This window comes from Triticum dicoccoides, chromosome 1B, assembly GCF_002162155.2.
Source record: "Triticum dicoccoides isolate Atlit2015 ecotype Zavitan chromosome 1B, WEW_v2.0, whole genome shotgun sequence".
NCBI lineage: Eukaryota > Viridiplantae > Streptophyta > Magnoliopsida > Poales > Poaceae > Triticum > Triticum dicoccoides.
The window spans coordinates 556,588,632-556,605,506 of NC_041381.1; positions in this window are offsets into that span (position 1 = coordinate 556,588,632).

The following is a 16,875-nucleotide window of genomic DNA, read 5'->3' on the forward strand; positions in this document are numbered from 1 at the left end:
GTGAGGTCGAGGGGAGGGCGCAGGCAGGGGACTGGGCCAGTGGTCGCTGGCGTTTCGAGGAAGATCGTCAACACTGACTGGCTGGAGGTAGATGAAGGCGATCTGCCTGTTCTTTGTACATCGGACGGTGCAGAAAAAATGGACTGACCTATTTGTTTTCAGTTGACTGTTATTTTCATAGAATCCTGTAGTAATTTAGTGTGCCATGCATGTTGTAGAGCTATCATATATCTCCCTTCATTTATGTCTCACCGACCTGCTATTTGCTACCTTTACACTATACTAATTGTGCACACACTTCACCCATACTCACACTATTGTTTTTTTATGCATGGGTATTTCAGACTCTGACGCAGTGTTGATGAATGCAGAAAAGAAACGACAGAAGTTGCTCCAGTGCAATTCAAAAATAAGCACTAAGCGTTTCAGCGCTCTAAAGGGTGCAGTGTCAGCAGTTGGAGACAGTAAACATAGCTCTGCACTTGATGATCTCAATTTCCACACACAACCATCCCAGGTGCTTGCTTTAACTTCGCACAGTCAAATGTGGTTGCATGTTGCATATGGTGTCTAGCTTGTATTGCTTCCGATTTGGTTAATTGCATCTGCTTACTTTACACATTATACCTTTGATAATGACATGGCTTCCTGTTTTTGATACATACTACATATGTCTATTAACCATGTTCGTACATCAAACTAATGCTCTTTTGTATCCCTCGTCAATCACTTATGATGAGATAGTCACCCCAGTGGGTTACTGTGAGACGCCCTACTCGTTTAAAGAGTGCAGTGTCATCCTCCCCACATGATTCTCAAGAAACAACAAGGCTAAATGAAGATAGTCAACATAGCTCTCTAGTTGATGACCGCAATTCCCCCACACCACCATCGCAGGTGCTTGCTCTTACTTGGCAGTGTGATATGTGGTTGCATGTTGCATATGGTGTCTACCTTGTAATGCTTCTAATTAGGGTAAACTGCATCTGCTTAGTTAACACATTATACCTGTGAATATGACATGCCTTCCTATTTTTGGTACATACTACGTCTTTCTATTAACCATGTTCTTACATCAAACTACTTTTCTTGTGTATCCCTCATCAATCACTTCTGACGATACACCTTCAAGTTGACAATGTAATATTTGTTGCATCTTGCATATCATTTCAAACATTTATTGCCTCTAATTTATTGAAGTGCCACTTATAATGAGACATATCTAACTTGGTAGAGTGATTTTGGTTGGATCTTTCATATGGTGTCTAGATTGCATTGCTTCCAATTTGTTGAAATGCCTTCTGCTTAGCGTTTTTCATACATATTCCATCCTCCTACAATGTGGTTGCCATACATAAAAGTTGTGTTTGTCAGTATCATGCATCAACGAATTTGGAAGTGCGAATTTCGTTCCTTTTTCTTGTGTGTTTACTTGAGAAGGCAAAATCTGAAAGGACAAAGGAACGAAATGATGGTGGTCCTCTGGAGCAACCAAAATAGATGATCTCTGCAGATTCTCCTGCTACTCATACTGCAGTGCTAGTTCCAAATCTCATCTCCCCTACTCCACAACCCAAGGTGCTGGCTCTAACATGGCAGTGTGATATCTGGTTGCATGTTGCATATGGTGCCTAGCTTGTATTGCTCCTAATTTGTTAAATTATCTCCTTAGCTTACACATTATACATGTGAATATGACATGCCTTCCTATTTTTGGTACATACTACATCTGCCTATCACACCATGTTCTTACATCAAACTACTGTTCTTGTGTATCCTGCATCTATCGCTTATGATGAGACAGTCACGCCCGTGGGTTAATATGAGATGCACTACTCTTATAAAGAATGCAATTTCATCCTCTCCACATGATTCTCAAGAAACAACAAGCCTAAATTAAGATATTGAATGTAGCTCTGTACTTGAAGACCGCACTTCCCCTACACCACCATCACATGTGCTTTATCTAACTTCGCAGTGTGATATGTGGTTGCATGTTGCATACGGTGTCTATCTTGTAATGCTTCTAATTAGGGTAAATTGCATCTGCTTAGTTTACACATTATACCCGTGAATATGACATGCCTTCCTATTTTTGGTACACACTACATCTATGTGTTAACCTTGTTCTTACATGAAACTACCTCTCTTCTGTATCCTGCATCAATCACTTACGATGAGTCACCTTTATTTGTTGCATATTGCATATTATTTGTAGCCTGTTGCCATGTATTGCTTCTAATTTGGTCAAATACATTTGTTAGGGCACCCTTTTAATTTGGTAGAGTGATATTGGTTTCATCTTTCATATGGTTTCTAGCTTGCATTGATTCTAACAAGTTCAAGCACCTTGTGCTTATTTTACACTTTATACATCATACATGTCAATATGTCACGCTGTCCTATTTTTCATACATATTCCATCCTCCTATCATGCGGCTGCCTTACATGAAAGTAGTGTTCGTCAGTATCATGCATCAATGAGTTCTGAAGAGCAAATTTTATTCCTTTTTCTTGTGGGTTTGACTTGACAAGGCAAAATCAAGAAAGAGGAAGGAAAAGAGTAAGGAAGGCGATGATGGTGGTCCTCTGCAGCAACATAAACGGAGCATCTGTACCTATTCTCCTTGTACTGATAGTGCATTACAAGGTCCAAGTCTCCGCTCACCTACTCCACCATCTAAGGTGCTTGCTCTAACTTGGCAGTGTGATATCTGGTTGCATGTTGCATATGGTGTCTAGCTTGTATTGCTCCTAATTAGTGTAAACTGCATCTGCTTAGCTTACACATGATACGTGTGAATATGACACGCTTTCTTGTTTTTGGTACATACTATATATGTCTATCACACCATGTTCTTACATGAAACTACTCTTCTTGTGTATCCTGCATCAGTCACTTATGATGGGACACCTTTAAGTTCATAGTGTGATATTGGTTTGCGTCTTGAATATGATTTCTAGCATGTATTGATTCTAGTTTGATGAACGCCACCTATGACGAGACCGTTTTAACTTGGCAGAGTGATATTGATTGCACCTTCCATATGGTGTCTAGTTTGTAGTGCTTCTAATTTGTTGAAGTGCCTTCTGCTTAGTTACCACATCAAAGGTGTGAATATGTCAAGCCGTCCATTTTTTCGTACATATTCCATCCTCATATCCTGACTTTGCCTTTCATCAGAGTAGTGTTCGTCAGTATCATGCATGAATGAGTTCTGAAGAGCGAGTTATATTCCTTTTTCTTGTCAGTTTGACCTCACAATGCAAAATCAATAAAGATGAAGGAAATTGGCAAGGCATTGGATGATGGTGGTCCTTCGGAGCAACTGAAATGGAGGTTCTCTACAGATTCTACTCCGCCATCCTCCCAACAAGATTCGCAAGACAACGCAAGGCTAGACAGTCAACGTAGCTGTGTAGATGATGAGCACATCTCCCCTACTCCACCATCACAGGTGCTTGCTCTAACTTGGCACTATTATATGTGGTTGCATGTTGCGTATGATGTCTAGCTTGTATTGCTTCTAACTTTGTTGAATTGCATCTGCTTACTTTACACATAATGCATGTGAAATGACATGTGTTCCTATTTCTAGAACATACTATATCTGATCACACGATGTTCTTACATCAGACTACTGTTCTTGCATATCCTGCATCAGTCACTTATGGTAAGGCACCTTTAAGTCGCCACTATGATATTGGTTGTGTCTTGCATATGATTTCTAGCATGTACTGCTTCTAATTTGTTGAAACGCCATACAGTTTGAACTTGGCAGAGTGATATTGGTTGCATCTTTCATATGGTGTCTAGCTTGCAGTGCTTCTAATTTGTTGAAATGCCTTCTGCTTAGTTACCACATCATAGGTGTGAATATGTCACGCCATCCTGTGTTTCATACATATTCCATCCTCGCATCATGTGTTTGCCTTTCATCCGAGTAGTGTTTGTCAGTATCATGCATGAATGAGTTCTGAAGAGCGAATTTTGTTCCTTTTTCTTATCGGTTTGACTTCACAATGCAAAATCATTACAGCTGAAGGAAATTAGTCCGGCAGTGGATGATGGTGGTCCTTCAGAGCAACTCAAATAGGGGGTCTCTACAGATTCTACTCCGCCATCCTCCCAACAAGATTCGCAAGACAACACAAGGCTGGACAGTCAATGTAGCTGTGTAGATGATGAGCACATCTCCCCTACTCCACCATCACAGGTGCTTGCTCTAACTTGGCACTATTATATGTGGTTGCATGTTGCGTATGATGTCTAACTTTGTTGAATTGCATCTGCTTACTTTACACATAATGCCTGTGAATATGACACGTGTTCTTGTTTCTAGAACATACATGTACATGATGAGCACATCTCCCCTACTCCACCATCATAGGTGCTTGCTCTAACTTGGAATTGTTATATGTGGTTGCGTTTTTCGTATGATGTTTAGTTTGTATTGCTTCTGATTATGTTGAATTGCATCTGTGTACCTTACAACTTATACCTGCAACGATCACTTACCCATAAGACACATTTAACTTGGGACTGTGATGTAGGTTGCATCTTGCATTGTCTTCTAGCTTGTACTGCTTCTAATTTCTTGAAATGGCACTTATTACAAGACACTTTTTACCTGATAGAGTGATATTGGTTGCATGTTCATATGGTGCCTAGCTTTCATTTCTTCTAATTTTGTTGAAATGCCTTCCGCTTACTGTTTTTTCATACATATTCCATCCTCCTATCGTACGTGTGAATATGAAACACTGTCTTTTTTTGTATATATTCCATCCTCCTATCCTGCGCTTGCCTTACATCAAAGTAGTGTTTGTATGTATCATGCATCGACCAGTTATGCAGAGCTAATTTTATTCATCTTCTTGTGGTTTTGACTTCATAAGGCAATATCAGAAAATAGGAAGGAAAAGAGTAAGTTAGGGGATGTTGGTGGTCCTCCGCACCGACGCAAATAGAGACTCTCTAGATTTGCCACTGCTACTGCTAATGAAGTTGAAGTCCCAAGTCTACATAATGAGTTCATCTCCCGTACGCCACCATCACAGGTGCTTGCTCTAAGTTGACAGTGTGATAATTGGTTTCATGCTGCATATGTTGTCTAGCCTGTATTTCTTCTATTTTTATTAAATTGCACCTGCTGAGTTTATACGTTATACATGTGCATATGACATGGCTTTCTATGTCTAGAATACACTGAATCTATCTATCATACCATGTTCTTACATCAAAGTACTGCTGTTGTGTATCCCACATCAGTCACTCATGATTGGACGCTTTTAACATGGCAGTTTGATAGTGGTTGCATCTTGCATTGGATTCTATGTTGTACTGCTTCTAATTTTTTGAAATGCCACTTATGACAAGACACTTTTAACTTGGCAGAGTAATATTGGTTGGATCTTTCATATGGTGTCTAGCTTGCATTACTTCTATTTTCTTGAAAATCCTTCTGCTTAGTTTACACATCGTAGCTGTGAATATGTCATGCCGTCCTGTTTTTCTTACATATTCCATCCTCATATGGTTGTCTTACATCAAAGTATTGCTTGTCTGTATCATGCATCAATGAGTTCTGAAGAGTGATTTTATTCTTTTGTGTTGTGGGTACGGCTTGACATTGCAAATTCAAAAATGAGCAAGGAAAATAATATAGTAGGGAGTGGTGTTACTCACCGGGTGAAACGGAGAAGGATCTGCCGTCGAGATTTTGCTGGTACTTATAGTGCAGTAGAAGGTCCAAGGCCACCGGCTAAATCTATAAAAACAGTATCACCTGCTCCACACTACAAAAAAAGACACATCCGTGACATTTTGGGCCGAACGAAATTTTTTTCTGTCATACACATGACACTTCTATGACGATAACTGTGACAAAATCCGGTATCATCATAGATGTGGTGGGCTCCTACTTCTATGACAAAAAATCATGACAGAAAATGGGCTTTTCGTCCTGGGCGGGCCGGAGACACAGATGCATGACATTCTTTGGGCCGTCCATGATGGAAAAAACCGTGGTAGAAGCGAGGGGGAGGAAAATTTCGGGGAGTTCCCAGTTACGGTGGGAGGTCGAGGGCCGAGCGATGCACGTTTCTCTCGTAAGGTACGTGCGTGTGTGCGAGGCGTTGGCTCTAACTGAACCCGAGCAAGGCGTTGGGCTCTAACTGAACCCGAGCGATTGCACTGCAGGCTACGCGTTATTGAACCCGAGAGATCGATCGATGGCTGTTAACTGAACCCGATCAAGCGATTCCTTCGCTAATGCTGCTAACTGAAGCCGATCGATTGGATGAATAGTGAGTGTTGTGGGGGGGGGGTTGGATGAACAGTGAGCGGTGGCGTTGCCTCTGGATGAGTAGGACCCCGTGGTGTGGAGGGCTGGATGAATAGTAGACGGTGGAGGGGTGCCCGTGGAGGGGTGGTTGAACAGGACCCCGTGGCGTGGAGGGATGGATGAATAGTAGACGATGGAGGGGTGCTCGTGGAGGGGTGGTTGAACAGTAGCCGGCGGAGTAGCGTACGGTGGAGGCTGGATGAACAGGAGCCCGTGGAGGCTGGAGGAGGTCGACGGTAGCCTGTGGAGGCTGGAGGAGGTCGACGGTGGAGATGAACAATATCCCGTGGAGTCCCGTTTTGCGGTATGCCACACCCCTCCCGATGAACATGACCCCCGTTTCGACCGTAGAGCTCCAACACAAGTCCGTTTTGTCCGTTTTGCGGTACGCCACACCCCTCCCGATCAACAGGACCCCCGTTTCAACCGTAGGAGGTCCGTTTCCTCCGTTTTGCGGTACGCCACACCCCTCCCGATCAACAGGACCCCCGTTTCGACCATAGGAGGTCCGTTTCCTCCGCTTTCGGTACGCCACACCCCTCCCGATCAATAGGACCCACGTTTCGATCGTAGGAGGTCCGTTTCCTCCGTTCCGCGGTACGCCAGGCCTCGTTTCCATCGCATGTTCCGTCCAAGCCCTCCCGATGAACATAACCACACATTTCGTTCGGACCTAGCCGGTTGGCTCCCATGCGTTCCGTTGCCTCCCGATGAACACGACGCATTCCGTTGCCTCCCCATGAACATGACGACGACGTTGTTTCTCCGTTTCGACCCAGCCATGTACACGAGCCCTCGCTGTACGTATGTGCGAGTAGGCGTTCGAGACCCTGCCCGTATGTACACATACGTGGCCGTATTTTCTTTCTTGTACCCTAGCCGTTGTACGTACATGTACATGCTACGTGCGTGCCTCTACTACGACACGTGCGCGCCTGTACTACGACACGTGCACGCCTCTAAATCCACCAGTATATATGTACGTACATGTTCGCGACCAGAATGACAATGCTACATACGCTTCGACCAGGTGGGTCCCGACTGTCAGGCACTTCCTTGCGTGCGAAGATGTAGCTGGTGGGTCCCAGCAGTCAAGGGGGCGAATCGTTCTTTTTGCCCGGACGCACTTCCTTGCGTGCGAAGGTGTAGCTGGTGGGTCCCATCATTCAGGGGGGAAACGTTTTTTTTGCGAAATACGGTGGCCCGTCCGATGGGTCCCTGCTGTCAGGTGGAGGAATCATTATTTTTGCATAATAAGGAGGCACTTCTTTGCTGTGGCCGTGGACCCAGCTATCAGCCTCTCCACATACAGTACACGTCCGATGGAAGTCATTCCTTGACCATGTTGACCACGCCGCGCCGAGAGCACCAGGGTGGTGAAGGACGACGAGGTCTAGGAAGGGGACGACGCAGAGCCGGTGAAGACGCGACAGTGGATGCCCACGCAGAGAGGAGTATGAGGGTTCACTCGTTCGGTTGCGGTGTGAGGCTGCCGTCGCCGCAGGGCCTGGCCAGCGGTGGGAATAGTAGTAGCGGTGAGGCCTCCGCGGCAGCACAGCCGGCCACGGGAGGCAGGAGAAGGCGGCACGACCGGCGCTGCTTTGGGCGGCTGGAGCAAGAAGACCGGAGGTTGAAGAAGCACTACGGCCGTTGGATGGACATCGTACGGTCACTGGAGCTACAATCGTTCATATTGACTAAGTTGACAAAGCCCTCTGTCCCCGTCAATTTAGTAGGCCCACAAGTCAGCCTCCCACCAAGGTGGGTCCCAGCTAGCAGGGGGAGTATTCATTTTTTTGTGCGTAATAAGGAGGCACTTCCGGTGGGTCCGAGCTGATAGTAGGGGGAACATTTTTTTTTCGCGAAATACGATGGCCCGTCCGTTGGGTCCCAGCAGTCAGGGGGGAAACGTTATTTTCGTGAAATAAGGTGGCCCATCCGGTGGGTCCATGCTGTCAGGTGGAGGAATAATTATTTTGCGCGTAATAAGGAGGCACTTCCTTGCGGCCGCTGTGGACCCAGCTGTCAGCCTCTCCACGTACAGTACTCTTCCGATGGAAGTCGTTCGTTGACCATGTTGACCATGCCGCGCCAAGAGCACCAGGGCGGTGGACGATGGCGAGGCCTAGGAAGGAGACGACGCGGAGCCGGGGAAGATGCAACAGCGGAAGCCCGCGCGAAGAGGATTACGAGGGTTCACTGGTTCAGCTGTGGTGTGAGGCTGCCATCGCCTCAGAATAACAAGGGGTGTGGGTGAGTGGAGGGACGGCCTGGCTAGCGGTGGGAGTAGTATGGGGGCGGTGCGGCCTCCGCGGTAGCAGAGCTGGCCACGGGAGGCAGGAGCAGGCGGCACGACCGGCGCTGCTTTGGGCGGCTGGACCAAGAAGACCAGAGGTTGAAGAAGCACTACGACCGTTGGATGGACATCGTACGGTCACTGAAGCTAGAATCGTTTATATTGACTAAGTTGACAAAGCCCTTGGTACGCTCCAACTTAGTAGGCCCACAGGTCAGCCTCCGAAACGGTGCGCCCCAGATGTCAGGGGGAGGAATCATTTTTTGGGCGGCCGAAGCTAAGAATATCCGAGATTGAAGAAGAAGCACGACATCCGTTGGATAGACATCCAACGGCCACTACTGCTAGAACCGTGTGTTGACTATAATAAGTTGACAAAGCCTTGCATACGCCTCAACTTATTTTTTTAAGGGACGCGTCACTTAGTAGGCCCACAAGTGTATGGCAGAGAACTTATAGCCCATTTGCGTTTTTTAAGAATGTACAACCTATTTTTGAATTCTAATAGAATTTACAACAACCCATTTACAGTTTGTTAAAAGTAAAACCCATTTTCTAGCTAGGACAATGATTAATAATTTCAACCAACCGTTGAAGACAAAATTCAATAAAATTTCCCACATTTTGATGGGATCCGAAATATTTTTATCCCGAAATTTCTAGTCAGATTAAATATAAATTTGTATTACATAAAAATCCAATGAAACATTGCACGCACAACAATGAAAATTTAAGATTTTCAAAATCCATAAATAATATTTTATAAACTAATTTCGTGTTTGGTGCATTTTTTTATAGTACTGCCCAGTTTTTATAATTACATCCCATTTATTATTTTTAAAGCCCATTTTCCTGTTAAGCCTAATGCATCCCTCTTAGGAAAGATTTGCAGCCCAGCGGGGCGGAGAATAACAAGTTGACCTTGCCTGGGTATTCCTCAAAAAGACGTATAGCTGGGCTAGCCATTTTCATCTTGAAAAAATTAGTATCTGGGCTGGATATCTGGCCTGGGCTAGATGGGCCACAACCCGCCCAGTTAATGGCCTGCTCTCCTCTGAACAACAACGAAATCATCGCCAAGAAAAACTCTGCAGTGCTCACGCCTCAAAAACACAAATACTGCTCGAGCTGCTTGGTCCCAACTGTCGGCCGCACCTTGTGCAATTCTCTCGTTTATATTGACTACATAGGTTGACAATGGCGTGGGACTTTGATGTCAGGAAACCAGGAGAAAGCAAAAAAAAATATAGTTGTACATAATAAGGAGGCACTTGCGTACGTACGGCTATGGCCCTAGTGGGTCCCTAGTGTCATCCAGTCAAAATAAAGTCATCTCCTGAATCCTCATGTTCGTTGACGATGTTAACAATGCTCGGCGCCACGGCGAGCGCAACAACTCGAAGGACAACGGAGAGGGCCTCGCGGGCCCTACAGATGGCCTGATACAGCGCCCGCTGCTCATTCAGGAAGCCAAGATCATCGGACACCCATGAGCACCTTCGAGAAACTGAGATGACATGAAACTGTAAGGCCGCGCTTGGGAGCTCTGGTTTATTTCAAACCTGTATTAACATACAAGTGTAATTTACTCGTCATCGGAAACAACGCGTAAAATACATGCATAATGAAACCGAGGGCCCGATTTCTGTAAGTAAAACTGGTGGGTTACGCGTTTAATTTGAGAGACCAGTGTATATTTTACGAGCACTACTATATGGACGACATTACCAGACGATACATGCACGACATGCATATAATGCCATCCATGGGCAAGGCTGAAACAACAGCTAATGGCTGGATTAGCAATCGTCTGAGTGTCGTTCAACGTTTTTATCGTGTGTGAAGTACTTCCGATATTTTACTAGTCGAAATCGACCAACCAAGCGCCTTTGCCCGAGACCATCTGCTTTAATTTACAAGCGTCAGTTTTACAAGCGGTTTTGGTTGGAAAACGACGATCCAATCACAACCTAATATCATGAGTTGATTGGAAGATCATATGGTTTCATGTCTAACCTACCCGACTTGTCATATAGGCTATGAATGAAACATGAGACGATGAACTTCTTAAGCACGGAAACAACAGAAGAGGACGATCTTCTTAACAAGCAAATCACTAGCATTAGATCGACATGCAAAACAATACGAAGCATTATTCTCAGGAGGCACGGTGAACAGCTCGTGATGCCGCATGCCACAACATTCCAAGCTCAACTTTTCAATCAAACACAAGGCCTGGCATTACATAGACAATATTCAGAACAAACTCTTAACACAGGAATATCTCAGCAGAGTAACTATTTACTTCTAAAGTGAACACAGGAATAGGAAAAAACACTTGACGCTGCTGACAGCAAGGGTGTCCCACTCAAAAATATCAAATGCATGTCTTCTGGCTAACATCAATGAGCAAATTTTGAAAAGGTTTTCCAATTCCAATATATTAAATTAACGTCTTCTTGCTAACATCAATGATTAAACTTTGACAAGCTTTTCCCATTCAAAATATGTAATGCCTATGATCGCGGAGTCCTGTCGTAGCTTCTTGTACTTGTTTGGGCACTTTTTGCCCAGGGCACTCCACGTGTTGTTAAATTGCCAATGCTCTCTGCAGACTAGTCATGTCACCGGTGTCTAATAATACTCTGTAAAGCTTCTCGGTCATTCCTTCTGTAATTTAGCGCAAATAGTGACTACTTCTTTCTACAAAGTGGAACGACCAACTGGACCCAGTAATGCAGCAGTTTGCCTTGGACACATTGGCTCCTTTTGTGCAGTTCAACTAAAATCGAAGTCGGAATAAAACCAAGCTCTAATTTTGATATCCCTGTAAGCAACAATAGGTATAAGGGAAACAATTACTGAGAAATAATGGTTTATGACTTGTACTCCCAGAAGAAAAGCATCTACTGATCTACTTTATCTTAATGGGAAACAAAGCAGGAGAGTAGCAATTCTCCATCAGTGTGATTCATTCATATTGACTGAGACATTATCTTAACAATGCGTTGTTTCAACATGTATAAAGAACGACAAAGCAGAAAAGTACCATTCCTAAAACAATGCAACTGATTCATTTTAACAGAGACATTATCTTAACAATACCTTGGTTAAACATGTAGAAAGAACTACAAAGCAGGATAGTACCATTCCTAACAAGTGTTGCAGTTTTGAACTAAGATTCAGTAGTTAATTAATTCTGAGCGTGGCATTGCTTAATTTTACCAGCGGCATTAGATTAACGAAAAGCATAAACAGTTCCAGGGGAGAGTGGGCGCAACAATAGTATGTGCTTCCATCTACTTATAAAGGGGGTGATGCAGAGTTTGTTGTAACAAAGCAACAATCATCATGTCTGGGCTGGTCCCATTTTTGTTCACTACTTAATGGGAAAAGATAGCAATACAATAGCTTCAATTCAACATTTATTTAAAACAGTACAAATACAAGTAGCACAACATCTCAAAGCACACTACACAATCATGTGGATAAAGGCCTGTACTGACCTTTCATGAGACGGACAAGATAAAATACGAATCTGCCAACATGAATAGGAAATCCAATCTCGTTTTGTGCAGTTGCACTGAAATCAAGCAAAGTGTTTCGCGTAGTGAAGCAAAGTGTTGCAATAGCAACAAGTTGAATAGACACCCCTGTTTAAACAGAGGCAAAAAAGGAATCAATTACTGGCTAATAAAGGAGGATGAAACATGCAGCCACAAAAATGGTAACCCCGCCAATCCCTAACAAGTGTTCCAGTTTTGAAATAAGATTCAGTAGTTAATTTGGAGAGTGGCATCAATTTCTGGCTTATAAAGGGGGTGATGCTAAATTTGTTGTAACAAAGCAATAAGCATCATGTCTGGGTTGGTCCCATTTTTGTTCACTACTTAATGGGAAAAGACAGCAATACAATAGCTTCAATTCAACATTTATTTAAAACAGTACCAAAACAAGTAGCACAACATCTCAAAGCACAATGCACATCATGTGGATGAGACCAAGATTTGAAACAACTCGCCATGAAGATTGGAAACAAATCTCGATCTCCTTTTGTGCAGTTCCACCAAAATTAAGCAAAGTCACCGGTGTGACATTCAAGTTGAACTGCACAAAACACTCTTAAAACATAAGTGTTTCGAGTAGTGAAGCAAAATGTCGCAATAGCAACAAGTTGAATCGATACCCCTGTTTTAACAGAGGCAAAAAAGGAAACAATTACTTGCCGATAAAGGAGGATGAAACAAACGGTGACAGAAAGAAGCATCTAACTTATCTTGGATGGAAAACAAAGTAGGATAGTAGCATTTCTAAAACGGTTGCATTGATTCATATTAACAGAGACATTCTCTTGAAACAACATTCGTTAAAAATGTAATTTACTTTTAACAGTGGCATTGCTTCAATTTTCCGGCGGCATTCTTAGATTAACAATAGCAAAATAGCTGTATGGGACATGTTAGCACCATGTGCGTCCACACGTATAAATGGGTGATGCAGAGTATGTAGCCAAGCAACATACATGCTTTGGTCCCATATTTGTTCTCTTTGAACCTTTTTTCTATGTGAGGGCATCAAATCTAGTCCTGCACAAACTACCCGACCCCCCAGTTTCTTTCCCTTTTCAACAAAGAGATCGATTCCTTACAGATGTGTATATTGGGTTACCCCCCTTTTTCCCTTTTCGACCTACAAAGCGGCTGGATAGCCAGTCTATACTACTTTCCGCCCCTCCTTTCCTCATTGAACCACGTCCTAGATTCTTGCTCCAGCCCAGCGCACCCTTCTTCCCTCTTTGAACCAAGACCTAGATTCGACTACAGATAAAAAAAGATCCACATGCAGCTAGAGCAACGACGGTTTCAAAGAAACTTATACCTTAGGGTCGTCGAGATGTGGCAAGGCGTGCAGCGGGAGGCAGGATCTGCCCACACTACGTACAACAGCGAGGAAGAAGGGGTCTGTGGCCCTCCCGCACATGCGCTGGGTGAAAGAGAACATCGTAGACGACATTGGATTGCCTCCCTCGCCGAAGGCGATAGATTGAATGCTGCACCTCCTCCCCTTCCCGGTGCGACAGGATACGGACGCCTCCTTCACCAGCTGTGAGGGGGGAGAGAGTGACAAGAGGCCAACATAGTCTTGTTTAGATCTGGTGAAGAGAGTGTGAATATAGCAAACCCTACAAATGAACGCTGAGCCTCCAGCATGTAACATATATGTAGTGCGGCGAGCGTGTGGAGAGTGCAAACCCTAGCGAACAAGCACTGAGGCTCCCGCTTATATATATATACTACTGTAGTACGGACTGAGCTCTGGTGCCTTTAGTGCACCTGCTTTTGGCTGTATGACAGGTGAGCCAGCCACATTTTGGGCCCACCTATCATAAACCCAAAGGCAGGTGCACTAAGTCAATGAAGCTGCGTCCATATAGTATTCTCGTGTATACGACTAATATATAGTGGAGTGGTTTTCTTATTCTCTCCATAACAATTCTTTTAAATTGTGTAAGTACGAAACGAAACTTTTTATTTAATGTAAAGTGTAGAAAACTAGTACTACTTCCGATGAACTAATGATCCACGCCCACGCATCCTGGTCGCACTTCCTGTCCTTCACGTGTGGTACACTACCCTCCCTTAAGTGAACAACCACACATGCATCAAATCATCTGAAACGTGTGAGTGTGTGTACAAATAAAGAATTTTAATTTCAATTATCGGAAAGGTTTGAGAGTATTACAAAGTTTGACTTCAGTCAAATATAATATGCGGAGTAAATAAAAATGGAGGGCTACTACATCCATCCAGGTTTTTAGTCCACACCATTTTTTAAATCAAAGTTAATAGCTGGACAAATAAAATTACAGGGGAGCTGGAGACAAAGTTGTGAGAAGGCTTAGAAATCAATACAAAACTTATGCTCTTAGTACCAACGTCGATCCTTCTTCGAGGAAACATTTGGTTCATAGCCAATTGTGTAATAAAATTGCACCAACGTGAAAGACGACTGCGTCTCCAACGCAACCAAGGTGAACTGACGAAGGATATCATCTTTGTGCATAACAAGCAAAGAGCGCTGATGGAAGATAGCTTGTTTTTCATTGAAAATCGATCAGCTTCACCAGCCAACGCAACCATGAGGCGCAACCTTGAGCATCGATAGGTCATCATGGTGATGCATCATCCATTTGGCATCAAGTTTGGGTGAGGCACCTATGAACTTTGACAAATCCTCAATGTGGTCTGTTTCTTCTCAGTAATCAAGCTCGAGGAAGGAAGAACCACGTGGCAGAGGACAGTGAGGCGGAACAACAATGGCCATCCAATTTTGTGCAGTTCCACTAAAATTGAGGAAGACATGCCCAGGTATGGAGACACACATCATTGTTTCAAAAAATATAAAAAAGGGTTTGCAACGACATCTCAATTGTCAATAAGAATTAATGAAAAGTACACCAACTGTCGGATGTTGGGTTCCGGCAGACCCTTAAGGTTCGAACTCTGGGGTGCGCATGAAGATCTCTCCCCTACCTATCTATGTCCGATCATCTCGTGAGATCTAAGCTGAAAACGATGAACAACACAAGGGACACGAGATTTATACTGGTTTGGGCCATCGCTGCGGTGTAATACCCTACTCCAATGTGTGGTGTGGTGGATTGCCTCAGGGGCTGATGATGAACAGTACAGGGGACGAACAGCCTCGTGAGAGGTGTTCTAGAGCTAGTGCGATGAACTGCTTGGGTGAGTTTGATCGCCTCTCTCTCTCTCTCGTCTTCCCAAAATCTGGATCCCCCCTATTCTGTGGTGGCTAGCTCTATTTATAGTGGCCCTGGGCCTCTTCCCAAATATTGAGCGGGAAGGGCACCAACAATGGCCATTTCAAAGGGCAACATCTAGTACAAGTTATCCTGATTAAAGTTGGTCTTCGGCTGCCAAAAGCACTAGCGATGATGCCGTCTTAGGCTCCACGGTGACCTCCATCCTGCACTGAAATGGCCGTTGCACTGAAATGGCAACTTTGCCTGATGCCCCGGTACTCCACGTCTGTGCTTGCCCCCTTTGCACCAAAGAGGAAACAAGGACACTGCGTAGGCTGGCACTCGCCTGGTATCGATCGTCATGGCTTGCGTCACAAGCACCTCGCAAGGTACGCTGCCTTGATCTCTCCGCCTCCTCATGAGCCTGCCTGGCGAGGCCGTCCCTAAGGAAGCCTTGCATCGTCCGCCCCGCGAGGCTTGGCCCCTCACGAGGTTCTTGAGTCTTGTGCTGATGAAGACCGGCCGTACTAGGCCACCACTTGAGCCACGCCGCAGGCCGCAGACAGGCAAGTCTGGGGACCCCCGTTCCCAGAACGCCGACAGTAGCCCCCGGGCCCAAGGCGCGCTCGGACTTGGCTTAGCGAAGAAGCGAAGGGGCAAGTGCGGAGCGCCGCGGGCCCCATCAGCCTGCGGCCTTGGGCGCCGCGTGGTGGTTGATTGGACGTGGGCGTCTCTGCTTCCCCTTGCTGCCTCAGCAACCGCTCGACTTGACAAGTCCCTGCATGCAGAAACGGGTCATGATTACCTGCGAACGTGGAGGTCAACGGTTGGCTTCCTTCCGGTTATAAATACTGGAGGGCGCAGGCCTCCGCCGTGCATCTTCCTCCTTGCCTCCTTCTTTCTCCCCATCCCAGCTACTCGCCATCTCCCATGGCGCCACGGAAGAGGTTCTCGGCCGCAGAGAAGGGAAAGGCTCGTCGAGAAGGGCCCGACTCTCCCCCGGCCAAGCGCGACCGAGGCCGTCCACGCAAGCTTCCTGTGGCTCCCGTAGTGGCTTCCCGCGGTCGTAGGGGCGATTCCCTGCACGACGATGGGCGCCAGATCATCGAGGGGAGGCGTGCCATGACTGTGCAGCCTCCCAGGCCATGCTTCCACTCGGCGGAGGTGCTGCCAGAGTTTGTCGTGTGGTCGGCGGACCCGACCAGCACCTGGCTTCAACTTCCCCGCTTCTTTGCAGGTGAACTTCTGGCTGGCGCTCTGGGTGGTCTCTGGCTTCAAGCGGACGGTTGCTGCAGCAGGGCCTCCTGGGCTTCGCTGGAGGTCTCCGTCACCGGGAATGTGGCCCTGACCCGCGGGTGGCAAACGTTTGCCCACGCGCTTGGCCTGAGCCAGCGGTGCACCCTTCACTTCAAGTTTGATGGCGACGCCACCTTCTACGTGAGGGTGTTCGGAGAAGACGGTCGCCGCGC